We start from the raw sequence: 11,689 nt of genomic DNA on the forward strand, positions 1-11,689 counted from the left end.
TATGAGTGTAATGGGGCATCCAATAGTCTTTGGGGAAGCTGCCCAGTGAAATTTTGCAGATTAAGATGCAGCAAGGCCATCTTCCCCATTGCATTTCAAGTCATATTTACATGCTGTTTTACACACACACACACACACACACACACACACACACACACACACACACACACTTCATGTGCGTGACCTGTTTTGTTTCCTTGTCCCCGCAATCCCCCAACTCCTATTCACGAAGCTGTCATCTGCTCATGCCCAGTCACCCATGCATGCAAAACAACTGTCTCAAAGATACACACTTCCGTTTAACGGTGAATGTTTTCCTTTCAGATTGAGGTTGGTTTGAGGGGAAATTCATCAGAAAGCAGTATTTCCCAAGGAAGTGCAGGATAGCTCTGCATCATGCATGATGTTTTGTGTACATGTCTCTGAAAGCCAGTGGTGGGAGCGCACTGGAACCAGAGTAAATGGCGATGTGTACACAGCCTAAGAAAGTACTTATGGAGAGAGGCTCATTAATCTTGCTGTAGCTGAACAAGTGCTCCTTGAAATCACACCAAAGAGGGTCTCTAATGAAGTGGCCCTTCTGGTCCTGAATTGGCGCATTGGTCTCCCTTTCAAAAAACAATGGCTCCAGTCTGCACGCCAAGGGCAAATGTGCCAGCATAAGTAGAGGCTGATGTGCAGATAAGAGAAACTAACAATGCACAATGCTCCTAAAAAGACTGGATCCCTGGATGGTTAAGTCCAGTCAAAAGCGACTATGGGGTTGTGGTGCTCATCTTGCTTTCAGGCTGAGGAGGCCAGTGTTTGTCCACAGACAGCTTTCCGGGTCATGTGGCCAGAATTAGTAAACTGCTTCTGGTGCAACGGAACATTGTGACGAGTGCCAGAGCACATGGAAATGCCGTTTACCTTCCTGCCGCACTGGCGTGCTTTTGAACTGCTAGGTTGGCAGAAGCTGGGAGAGAGCAATGGGAGCTCACTTCGTTGCATGAATTTGAACTGCTGACCTTCTGATCGGCAAGCCCAAGAGGCTCAGTTGGGATAATGCCAGGGAGACATCATCCATCAAGACTCCACGTCGCCTCCGGACGTCCATCGATCTCCCGTAGACACGCAGTATCAGCAATTAGCGACACGAGCTCCAGAAATAGCTTGCCACATTCCAGAGCTGATGCACGCTCTATCAGCAGATAATGCACAGCGAAAGATGCACGCAGGAGAGCATTATTTACAAGTTTATTCTGCGTTGGTCAGAACAAAGAAAACATGACTGCCTGCTTCGGTGTCTCAGGCACAGAGAGAGAAACGAAAGCATAGACACAACAGAAACATCCCGTGAACAGGAAATACACAGACTCTGTGACTCACAAAGCCTGCTCCCTTTTAAGGTGGAATGGAAATATCCTAACAGTTTAGACCACAGCGCCACAATGCTCCCAAAGCCAGATATCACATGTAACCAAGTTGCTGCTAAGCTGCCTTAAGAATCCCTATACTTGTAATTTCAAAGGAAACCAGACCTCTAAGCATCCCACAGTACAGAAGAACCATATTCAGCTGGAAGAGGAAGGGGTGATGTTGAGATGCCTCATGTTATTTACACCTACACAACTCCGATGGGTTTAAGAATGCACGCAGGACTTGCAACAAAACATTGCATTGTGGAGCACTCCCATTCAGTGTTCCGGCCAGCCAGCCAGCCAGCCAGCCAGCCCCTCTCCCAGGGTCTCCACTCCATTCCTTCTGGCAGAAGAGGAAGCAGCAGGAACCCATCCTGTTAACACCTCTGTGCTCCTGCTCAGGTGACTAATGCATCTCTTGGGGTTATATTTTATAATATAACATCCTAGAACAACATCCTAGAGGTCCCAGGCCCTAAGGAAGTCAGATTAGCCTCAACCAGAGCCAGGGCCTTTTCAGTACTGGCCCCGACTTGGTGGAATGCTCTGTCTCATGAGACCAGGGCCCTGCAGGATCTGATTTCTTTCCGCAGGGCCTGTAAGACAGAGTTGTTCCGCCTGGCCTTTGGCTTAGAATCAGTTTGATTCCCTCCCCCTCTTTCTTTTTTCCTTTCTCCTCCTGTGAAGAGGCTGCATCTTAATGTTTTAATGTTGTATTTTAATCTTGTTTTAACGTTGTATTTTAATCTTGTTTTTTAAGTTGTATTTTAATCAACTTGTTTTTATTATTGTTAGCCGCCCTGAGCCCGGTCTTGGCTGGGGAGGGTGGGGTATAAATAAAATTTATTATTATTATTATTATTATTATTATTATTATTATTATTATTATTATTTGCAGCCCTTGACAGAGTCCACTCCCTGGAGATCCAGGCTGACTCAGACATCCAGGCCTTTGTGGGTGAGCCCGTGATCCTGAAGTGCTGGTTCAAGTCCTCCTTCCCAGTCACAGAAAAGCTCACCATAGATTGGACATACCAACCTCTTGCAGGGGGCAATTTGGAGCTGGTGGGTGGTGTTTTCACTGTCTGCCTCAGCCCTGAACAGACACTTATAATTCTGTGGCCGCTAAGCTTCAATCCTCCATGACAGTTTTGGGATGATTTTTTTTTGGCCTCCTTTTAGGGCAGGGCAGGGAAAACTCTTTCAGCCTGAGAGCCACAGGCCTTTCTATACAACCTTTCAAGGGTCACATGCCAGGGGTGGGCTGGGCCAGAAGAAGAAGTAGGCAGAGCAGCAATAAAGGTGAATTTTGCCTTTGAACAATTGGCTCACCCCCCCCCCCCCCTTTCCATCCAGGCAAGCAAAAGGCTCTGAGCCTGGCTTCGCTTGGGGAGGGCGGGATATAAATAAAAATTTATTCTTATTATTCGGCCCCTGAGCCTGAGGTTCCCCATCCCTGATTTAGAGTTTTTGTAGTGTTTCTGGGCCAATAACCTGTTAGCAAAGTCACTTAATGCAGACAGAGCACAGAGACAAAAGAAACGGATAATCCTTTATTGAATAAACCCAGTACATAATATGAGAAGAAACACACAGAGTGGTTTTGTCTTTCTTAGTCCAGGTACTTTCCAGGGTTCCCACCAAACATACAGTGGGAAGCTCCCTCAGAAGTACACAGCCAATCAGAACAGTGTAGAGACCACCCCTTTTGACTGATTGCTAAGCAACACTGCCACCCAGTCCCCTTCTTGACTAGTTGACTTTCACTCCTAACAGAATTAACCCTTAAGTTGCACACTGAATGATCCTTGCTGTTGCACTTCCCCCATATATTTTTTGTACTTCTGCAAACCTTGGTGTTCAGTTGAACATATTAATACCTCCCTATTGTTTCGCAGTTGCGCTGCTTCAGCTACAATCCTGTCAGCACTCACCAGCTGAGTCAACAGCACGAAGGAGTGATGGCTTCCGCAGTGCGTTATATTAAATAATCAAAACAAGCTTTTGCAACTGGTGCTTTCTTTGTGTTCTTCGGTACTGTTCCAATGTGAAAACACCATATGGGGTTTCTTAAATGTATAAAATAATTGTGAAGCTATAAGTAAAAACCTTGCAATTCCATGATATTAATGATTTTAGAATTGTATGTGCCATCTGTGAGACTAAGCGAAAATATAATGATGCAGCTATATAAGATTGCCGGGTGGAAATGTCAAAACCAGGTGCACTTTTTTTAAAAAAGAAAAAAAAGGTGTGCCCTGCCTCACAACCTCCTTGAGTGTTTTTGTCTGGCTAGAATATGCCCTTGAACTCTTGACTGACTGTGACTACAGAGGGGTTTCTGAGTGTGTGCAGAAACTAGCCAACTGTGCAAAGGCAAAATGGGAACTTCTTACTCCACCCAGCAGTGGCATGTACCTGCCCCAGGAAGGTTGCCCGGAAGGGGAAGTGGCTCTCAGGCTCAAAAAGCTTCCCCACCACTTCCATAAAGCAATATCAACAAAACTAGAGGTAAACTGAATGTCCAGTTCCAGTTACAGATAGGTAGCCGTGTTGGTCTGCCATAGTCAAAACAAAAAAAATTCCTTCCAGTAGCACCTTAAAGACCAACTAAGTTAGTTCTTGGTATGAGCTTTCGTGTGCATGCACACTTCTTCAGAACTTCTGAAGAAGTGTGCATGCATACGAAGAAGTGTGCATGCACACGAAAGCTCATACCAAGAACTAACTTAGTTGGTCTTTAAGGTGCTACTGGAAGGATTTTGTTTTGTTTTGAATGTCCAGTTGTAAAGCATTGACATTTTATTGCCGTTCCTGATAAGGATGTAGGAGTGTCCCTGTTTGCACCTGTGAAGTGTCAAGGGACATGGGGGGCCAACACGGTGACCTCAAGACTCTCTCGGGAGGTGGTCGACTCTGCTTCCTTGCAGGCAGTGCTTTTTTTCTGGGGGGGACGCAGGGGTACGCATACCCCTAAACATTTTGGGAATCTAAGTCTGGCCTCGTTGAGGGGCAGCATTTCAATATGAGTAGGAAAATGAGAGTACAGTAGATGCTTGGGTTGCGAATGTGTTCCGTGCGGGAGGCACGTTCACAACCCGCAGCAGAGCGTCTGCGCATGTGCAGGTTACGATTTGGCGCTTCTGTGCATGTGTGACCGCCGAAACCCGGAAGTAACCCGTTCTGGTACTTCCGGGTTCTGGCAGTCCGCAACCCAAAAAAACACAACCTGCAGCGTCTGTAACCCAAGGTATGACTGTATCCCTAAACATTTTTTATCAAAAGAAAGAGCACTGCTTGTGGGTTTTTAAGCAGAGGTTGGATGGCCACGTGTCATGGATGCTTTAGTTGAGATGTCTGCATTGCAGGGGGTTGGACTAGATGACCCAAAATGCTAAAGGACTGCAACTCCCATCATTCCTGATCATTGGCTGTGCCGGCTGGCGCTTGCTGTGAGTTGTAGTCAACAAACCACATTGGCTATTCCTGCTGCAGGGTATACAAGGGACTATTCTGGTATATAGTAGTGAATGCAAATATATTTGACCCTCAGCCCTTGTTTCCTGTTGGGGTTTGGTGCTGGAGGAATTAAAGCAGGGGTCAGCAAACTTACCATGCCTCAGGCCGGTGTCTCCAGCACTGATCGTGTGGCAGGCCGGAGGGCGGGGGAGAGCGTGCCCATACGCGTGCGCACACGCTATTTCTGGCGCACTTCCGGGTTGGAGGAGCACCGGAAATAGCTTGTGTGCATGTGCATGGGACTCCTCCGACCCGGATGTGCATAGGAAAAAACGCTTGCGCATGCACACTAGCTATTTCTGGTGCTCCTCCGACCCGGAAGTGGGCAGCTGCGCAGCGCAGTGCCGGTAAGGGCGGGGAGTGTGGGGCGCTGCGGGCCGGATAAACTAGTCCCTTGGGCCTTAGTTTAGGGACCCCTGAGTTAAAGTAAACCCTGGTAAGATTGTCATGCCCTTCTGATGCAGCTGAAATGGAAAAGCTGCTTAATTCTTGTTTCATGAGAAGGTAGTCAGTGAGGCAAGGTGCTGTGCTGTTGTTGATGGAGGAGATTTGGAACAGCCCAGAGCTCACATACCTTTCTCTTCCCTTTTATTGCTAACCTCCCACCCCCAGAGACTGATAATGGGGCTACCAGCAGTTGTTTCCGAGATGTTGGGTGCTTGGTTACTATGGGAACAGGGCTCTGCACATACCTTTTCAAAGAGCAAGAACACGAATTCGGATAGCTATGTCAAACAAAGACATGGGCTGCTAGATCCAGTTTAGTTTGTGGTTAAGATAAAAATGAAAGTGTTTAATGGCATAAGCACTACATGACAGTGGCCTCTGCCCGAACTATCCCATAGAGCCAAGTGATCATTCCATACTCTGCACTACTTGACTTGGATGGTGAGCTAGGCACTGTCAAAGGAAAAAAAAAAGGAAAAGAAAAGGAAAAGAAAGAAAGAAAGAAAAGGAAAAGGAAAAAAGACAACAGAGAGGATACTCATTTGCATAAAATTTGTACTTGCAAATTTATATGTATAGATGGAAATGTAGAAATAACAGTTATAATTTAAATGGGCTCTAAATGCAGCCATAGAACCCTGTGGATTCCCCTAGGCAACAGTGACTGGGGAAAAGATCCAATTTTCTCCATGCTGGAAGGTGACAGATCAATGACCAGGTGCGGCCAGCCCCACTCTCCAAATGGAAGCAATTTATCCAGGTGACAGACACAACTCTTAGCATCCACTATATACAATGCAGCCTCCCTCCCCTTCCCACACCTTCATGTTAAAAGCCAGGGCATATGTGACAGACACAGCAGGTCCCAGTGAAAATGGAATCTTGCCTCTCCTCTGCGTGAAACCCGGCACAGGAGCTGGGAGTCCGTCTTGTGATGTTTTGATTGCCTCCTTGACTCTCCGCAAGACATGCAAGGCTCTTAGCTGGAAGCTAAACAAACAGCCTGGCCTTTCATGGTGGGTCCGGCAGGCAGCAGGTAGACAGCACACACAGTGGGGCACGCTGATTCTCCCCAGCTGCTGCCCCAATGCACTTACCCCTTTTAAGTCTTAATTTTTGTTGGAGTACCAATTAATGAGGACTGCCCACAGGGCCTGCCCTGCTGCCATCTGATTTCAGCCCCGTGGAGAAGCAAGGAGCAGCTGCCTCACCAGAGAACAAACATTCACCTTCCCCCCCAAGGGGTTTGCTGGGCTGGGCTGGCAGATGCAAAGCAGGGAACAGGCAGCAGAGCTGACGAAATTGGCCACAGTGCATTTGCAACTCAAAGAGGGGCTGTGGGGACCGGAAGGTCTCTCCTAGATCCTCTCCTGTCATCAGCGTGGCTTTCTTTCTTTTGTGGTTCACTTCCCAAGACCTTGTTGGGATTTGTAGTGGTGATCCAGTCAGTTTTTGCAAACAGGTGGTGGAAGAGGAGCACAAGTACTGGGGAAAGAGAGGAAAACCAACCACACAGCTGAATTGCAGCCAGGGATGTAAGAAGGCAACAATTTGTATACCTGAAGGAGCGTCTCCACTTCCATCATTCTGCCCGGACACTGAGGTCCAGCGCCGAGGGCCTTCTGGTGGGTCCCTCGCTGCGAGAAGCCAAGTTACAGGGAACTAGGCAGAGGGCCTTCTTGGTAGTGGCACCCGCCCTGTGGAACGCCCTCCCACTAGATGTCAAAGAGAAAAATAACTACCAAACTTTTAGAAGACATCTGAAGGCAGCCCTGTTTAGGGAAGCTTTTAATGTTTAATAGGTTATTGTATTTTAGTGTTTTGTTGGAAGCCACCCAGAGTGGCTGGGGAAACCCAGCCAGATGGGTGGGGTATAAATAATAAATTATTATTATAATATTATTATTATTCCATCCTGTGTTCATTGCAAACAGCACTGTTTCCATTCCACTGCAATTCGGTTTCTGCTAAAACATACGCTATTTATCTCACTGTTCACTATGGCCAAAATACACATAGTTAATTTCAGTGTATGTCAATGGATGGGGAACATCAAAAACAACTCAGAAGGCAATGACATTATTTATGTAATGTTTGCAGGCTAGAACAACAGCAAATACTACTGTATACTGTACTGTATTTGTGTGATTTCTATTCCGGACCTCAGATAAACTTGTGGATTGTGGCAGCCCAAACTGAGAGCAAATTTTCATGATCTTTTTAAGGGCTTATTTCTGGCTGTTGATGATGAGATGTCGACCATGGCTTCTGATATGGATTCATCACAGAACTGCAATCATTGGCCTGGTTTGGTTTGGGGCTGGTCCACTCCCTCACCCCTTGTCCACCACCATGACCTTGAGGAAGAGGAGAACAGAAGCCTACCTCACTGCCATCCATCTTGCTTCCATCTTCTGCTCTCCATTTCTGTCACGGTGTTCCGTTGTGCCACATGACCTGGAAAGCTGTCTGTGGACAAACACCGGCTCCCTTGGCCTGAAGCAAGATGAGTGCCATACCCCATAGTCGCCTTTGACTGGACTTAACCATCCAGGGGTCCTTTACCTTTACCTTTTTACCTGAGATATGTTGGGATGTGTCCCAGGATCCATCACTCTAACCCCGTGTGATGCAGAGGAGATTGCAGGAAAGCTGGCTGGTTAATTTCGGTGCCATTGGTATAATCTGCCTCACCTGTCACTGATATGAAGGATGCTAAATGTCTTATTGCCCATAACTGAGGTTGGTGATGGATGGAGTATGCTGTGAATGCATAGGGTGAGGAAATGGGGCCCCATGAATGAATAGGGCATGGAAATGGGACACAGTGGCCTGTTTGCTCTGTGTGCATGCATGCATGTGCATGCAGAACGTCCCAAAACAGAAATGCGGGTGAACAAAATGAGAGGTGTGCACACTGCATGCTGAAATGAGACAGTAGGATTCTTTGCCAATTCCAGCAGTCATTATGTCTCACTCAGAAGCTTCTGTTTCCATGGCTTCTGTAATTAAAATGTGACTTACACCACAACTGTTCAGTTTTATGATCTAGTTACAGACACATGTGAGATCAAAGAAACCCGAGGCAGGTTTGAGCAATGATGGATGATAAGATTATGGCTTCAGCTGGGGTCTGGGTGTTTTAAGGCAACTGCTTCTCCACTCTTTAGCACAAGCAGCAGACAAAGTGATAGGGAATGGACTCTGGGGTTGCCAAGGATTTCAGCCTTGGCCAGCCTGTTTTTAGACATTTATGTTCATTAGCTGCAGGCCCCCCGAGAGTACACAGCTGTATTTCCTGGGGTTGATGGGAGCTGTAGTTCAAGACTTCTGGAGGGCCCCGGAAGTTGGCAAAGACTGGATCATCTAGTCCAACCTCCTGCAATGCAGAAGGAACAACACAGAAGGTGCAGAAGTCACTTACACAAACATGTTTAGTGGGAAGGAGACAAACCAGGACGATGCCTAGAAAACTGCAAGATCTACATTTTTCTCACCGAGGTGATCACTGCCTGAACACGCCAGGTTTTAAGCCAGGAGCACATCTGTTATGCTGAAACCGTTTCATGGGTAATCAAAATGAAGCCCTTTCTTGGAACCTGTTTTAACTGGGCAAGTACAGTGGTGCCCCGCAAGACGAAATTAATTCGTTCCGCAAGTTTTGTCGTCTAGCGAATTTTTCGTCTTGCGAATTATTATTTAGACAAAGGAAACAAAGTCGCGAGACGTTTTCGTCTTGCGAAGCAAGCCCATAGGGAAATTCGTCTTGCGAGGCAACTCGCAAACGGAAAAACCTTTCGTCTAGCGAGTTTTTTGTCTTGTGAGGCATTCGTCTTGCGAGGTACCACTGTACAAGTGCAGAAGACAATGGACGAGGTTGCGGTTGCACCTCAAGCAATACAAATGGAGAGATCTGAGGCCCTGCAGGAGCATAAGCCGCTGTTTTTGAAGATTGAATTTGGAATGGGCCAGGAGAAGTCTGGAGATGAGGAGACTTTTAATTTCGGAGGGACTTTGAAACATGTTGTTAAATATTTTTTGGATTATTCTGACGACTGCAGGGAGTGGGACTCTGGGGAATGGGCTGGTCGGATGAAGGGAGATAACTTTGGTTTGGAATCCCCCGGAGACCTACTCTCCAATGAGAAAGGAAAGAAATCAGGAAAGAGACCAACAAAAGACAAGGAAAAGTGCAAGTATAAACAAGATGAAGAAGATCTGCAGAAGGGGCATGGAAGAGACTTAAGAGCCTCGGACATAAGATTACCAGGTTGATGAACTAGATGGAATGGACAGTAAGGTCTGACATAACCCGAGACCAGGAAGAAGGGACGTTGGATGGAGATTGGAAGAAAGTGTATAAAGAAAAATTGTTATATTGGGAATTAGTGTAAATTAATGAATATTGGGGAAAATGTTGGAATGAAACTATCTGGCTTTAGTAGAAATGATATAAGGAGTTATGTACAAATAAGTTTTAAGTTTTAAGCTTTAAGGTATTTTTCGGTAAGATAAGGTTAAATAAATTGAGGCAAACTGAATAATAGAATATGGTGAGAGATGGAAAGGATTTGTTGAGTTAAGTAATAGGTTAGACGGTTAAGATAAATTGTTTAATAAAAAGTTAGAAAGATGGAAAGAATTTGCTGAAACAACTAATTAAGCTAGAATACAAAAAGGGAGGTGTGAGGAGGTCAATGAAGCAAGCAAATGAAAGGTAAAGATAGGCAAAAAAGGGGGGATTGGTGTTTTTCTTTCTTTTTTTTGGGTTGTTGGGATGATGTATTGGTTTTTTATGTATTTTTCCTTTTTTTCCTTTTTATATATTGTGGTGTTGTTTTTTCTTGTTTTTTCTCTTTTCTTTTTGTAATTTTGAAAATATTAATAAATATCATTTAAAAAAACAAAAACAAAATGAAGCCCTTTCTTATTTCTTGCAGAAGGTGGGTTTTTCCCTTTCCCTTTTTTTTGCAGGTAGCAGGTGCACTTTCCTCATAATGAAGTCACAGCTCCTGCTTCCTAGTGGCTCCTGTATGGCAGAAAGAATGCATGCAAGAAGGTGAGCACACGCGTGAGCGCACATTATGCGCAGCATCTGCCACGAGCAAATAGTCCAATCTGCTTGTCACAGCCAGGAACCTGGAACAAGGGAGGAATTTAATTTTGTTTCGCCATCCTTTGGGCTTGTCGCTTTCATCTTAATTAAGAGCTGCAGTCGCAGCCTCATCGTTCCACTTGCCAAAGTCAGGGGTCTCCTGCCAGGGGTCACTTCACACATGTCCATTCCTCAGCGAGGTCACATCAGTGTGCAAACTCCCTTGTCCTGGTGAATTCCCTATTATTTCACCGGCTCCTCTCTCAATTGTGTGCTTTGCTGGACGCTTCAGGCTACCGGATGGGAAGCACTGTAGCTCAGTCATAGAGCCTTGGCTGTGCATGTGGAACAAGCATGTCTCACATCCCAGCATCTCCAGCTAGGGTAGAATAGGACCCCTGCCTGAAACCCTGGAAAGTCAGTGTAGATGATACCAAGCTCCATCTGCACCCCACGGCACTCACTTAAGATTTGCCAGTTGTTGTAAACAAAATCTGCCCCTTTTCCCTTATGGGGTATCCAAGAGCCAGCATAGAGTCCTTACATGGGTTCCCTATTGGTAGGAGAAAATAACAGAGGCCAACCAGAGAATATTGAGAAGCAAAGCAGCTAGTAAGCCTTATCTTTATTGAACTGTTGCAACAGGGTGTTCCCCTCACATACAGGAAAGGAGGAGGACCCAGAACCAAGGTGTGCCTGCCCTTATATACTGTAGACATTTTAAATTCCCTGCCCTAGAGCTCAAGATCACCCCTCCATACATCATACATACATCACAGAAGGGGTGTAATCCAAGACAACCCCCCACAAACATCATACCTACATCACAGAAAAGGTGGTCTACACTCAGAAATTTGAATGTTGTTGTTTTTCCTGTTTGCCAGGTTATCTGATAATGCCTTATCTGATTGACTTTGCTGGTAGTCTGCCCATTGCTTTGAAATGGTGATTACCCAATTCCTGTGACAGGGAAGGTTTTTCCACCTCCTCCCTCCTTGCAGAGAAACATCTGGTCAGCTTGGGAGTCAAAATGGTTTCAGGACTGTCTTCCTGGTCGGCAGTTCGAATCCCCGCAGTGGGGGGCACTCCCGCTGCTCGGTCCCAGCGCCTGCCAACCTAGCAGTTCGAAAGCACCCCCAGGTGCAAGTAGATAAATAGGGACCGCTTACCAGCGGGAAGGTAAACGGCGTTTCCGTGTGTGGCTCTGGCTCGCCAGATGCAGCTTGTC

This window comes from Podarcis muralis, chromosome 15, assembly GCF_964188315.1.
Source record: "Podarcis muralis chromosome 15, rPodMur119.hap1.1, whole genome shotgun sequence".
Classification (NCBI taxonomy): domain Eukaryota; kingdom Metazoa; phylum Chordata; class Lepidosauria; order Squamata; family Lacertidae; genus Podarcis; species Podarcis muralis.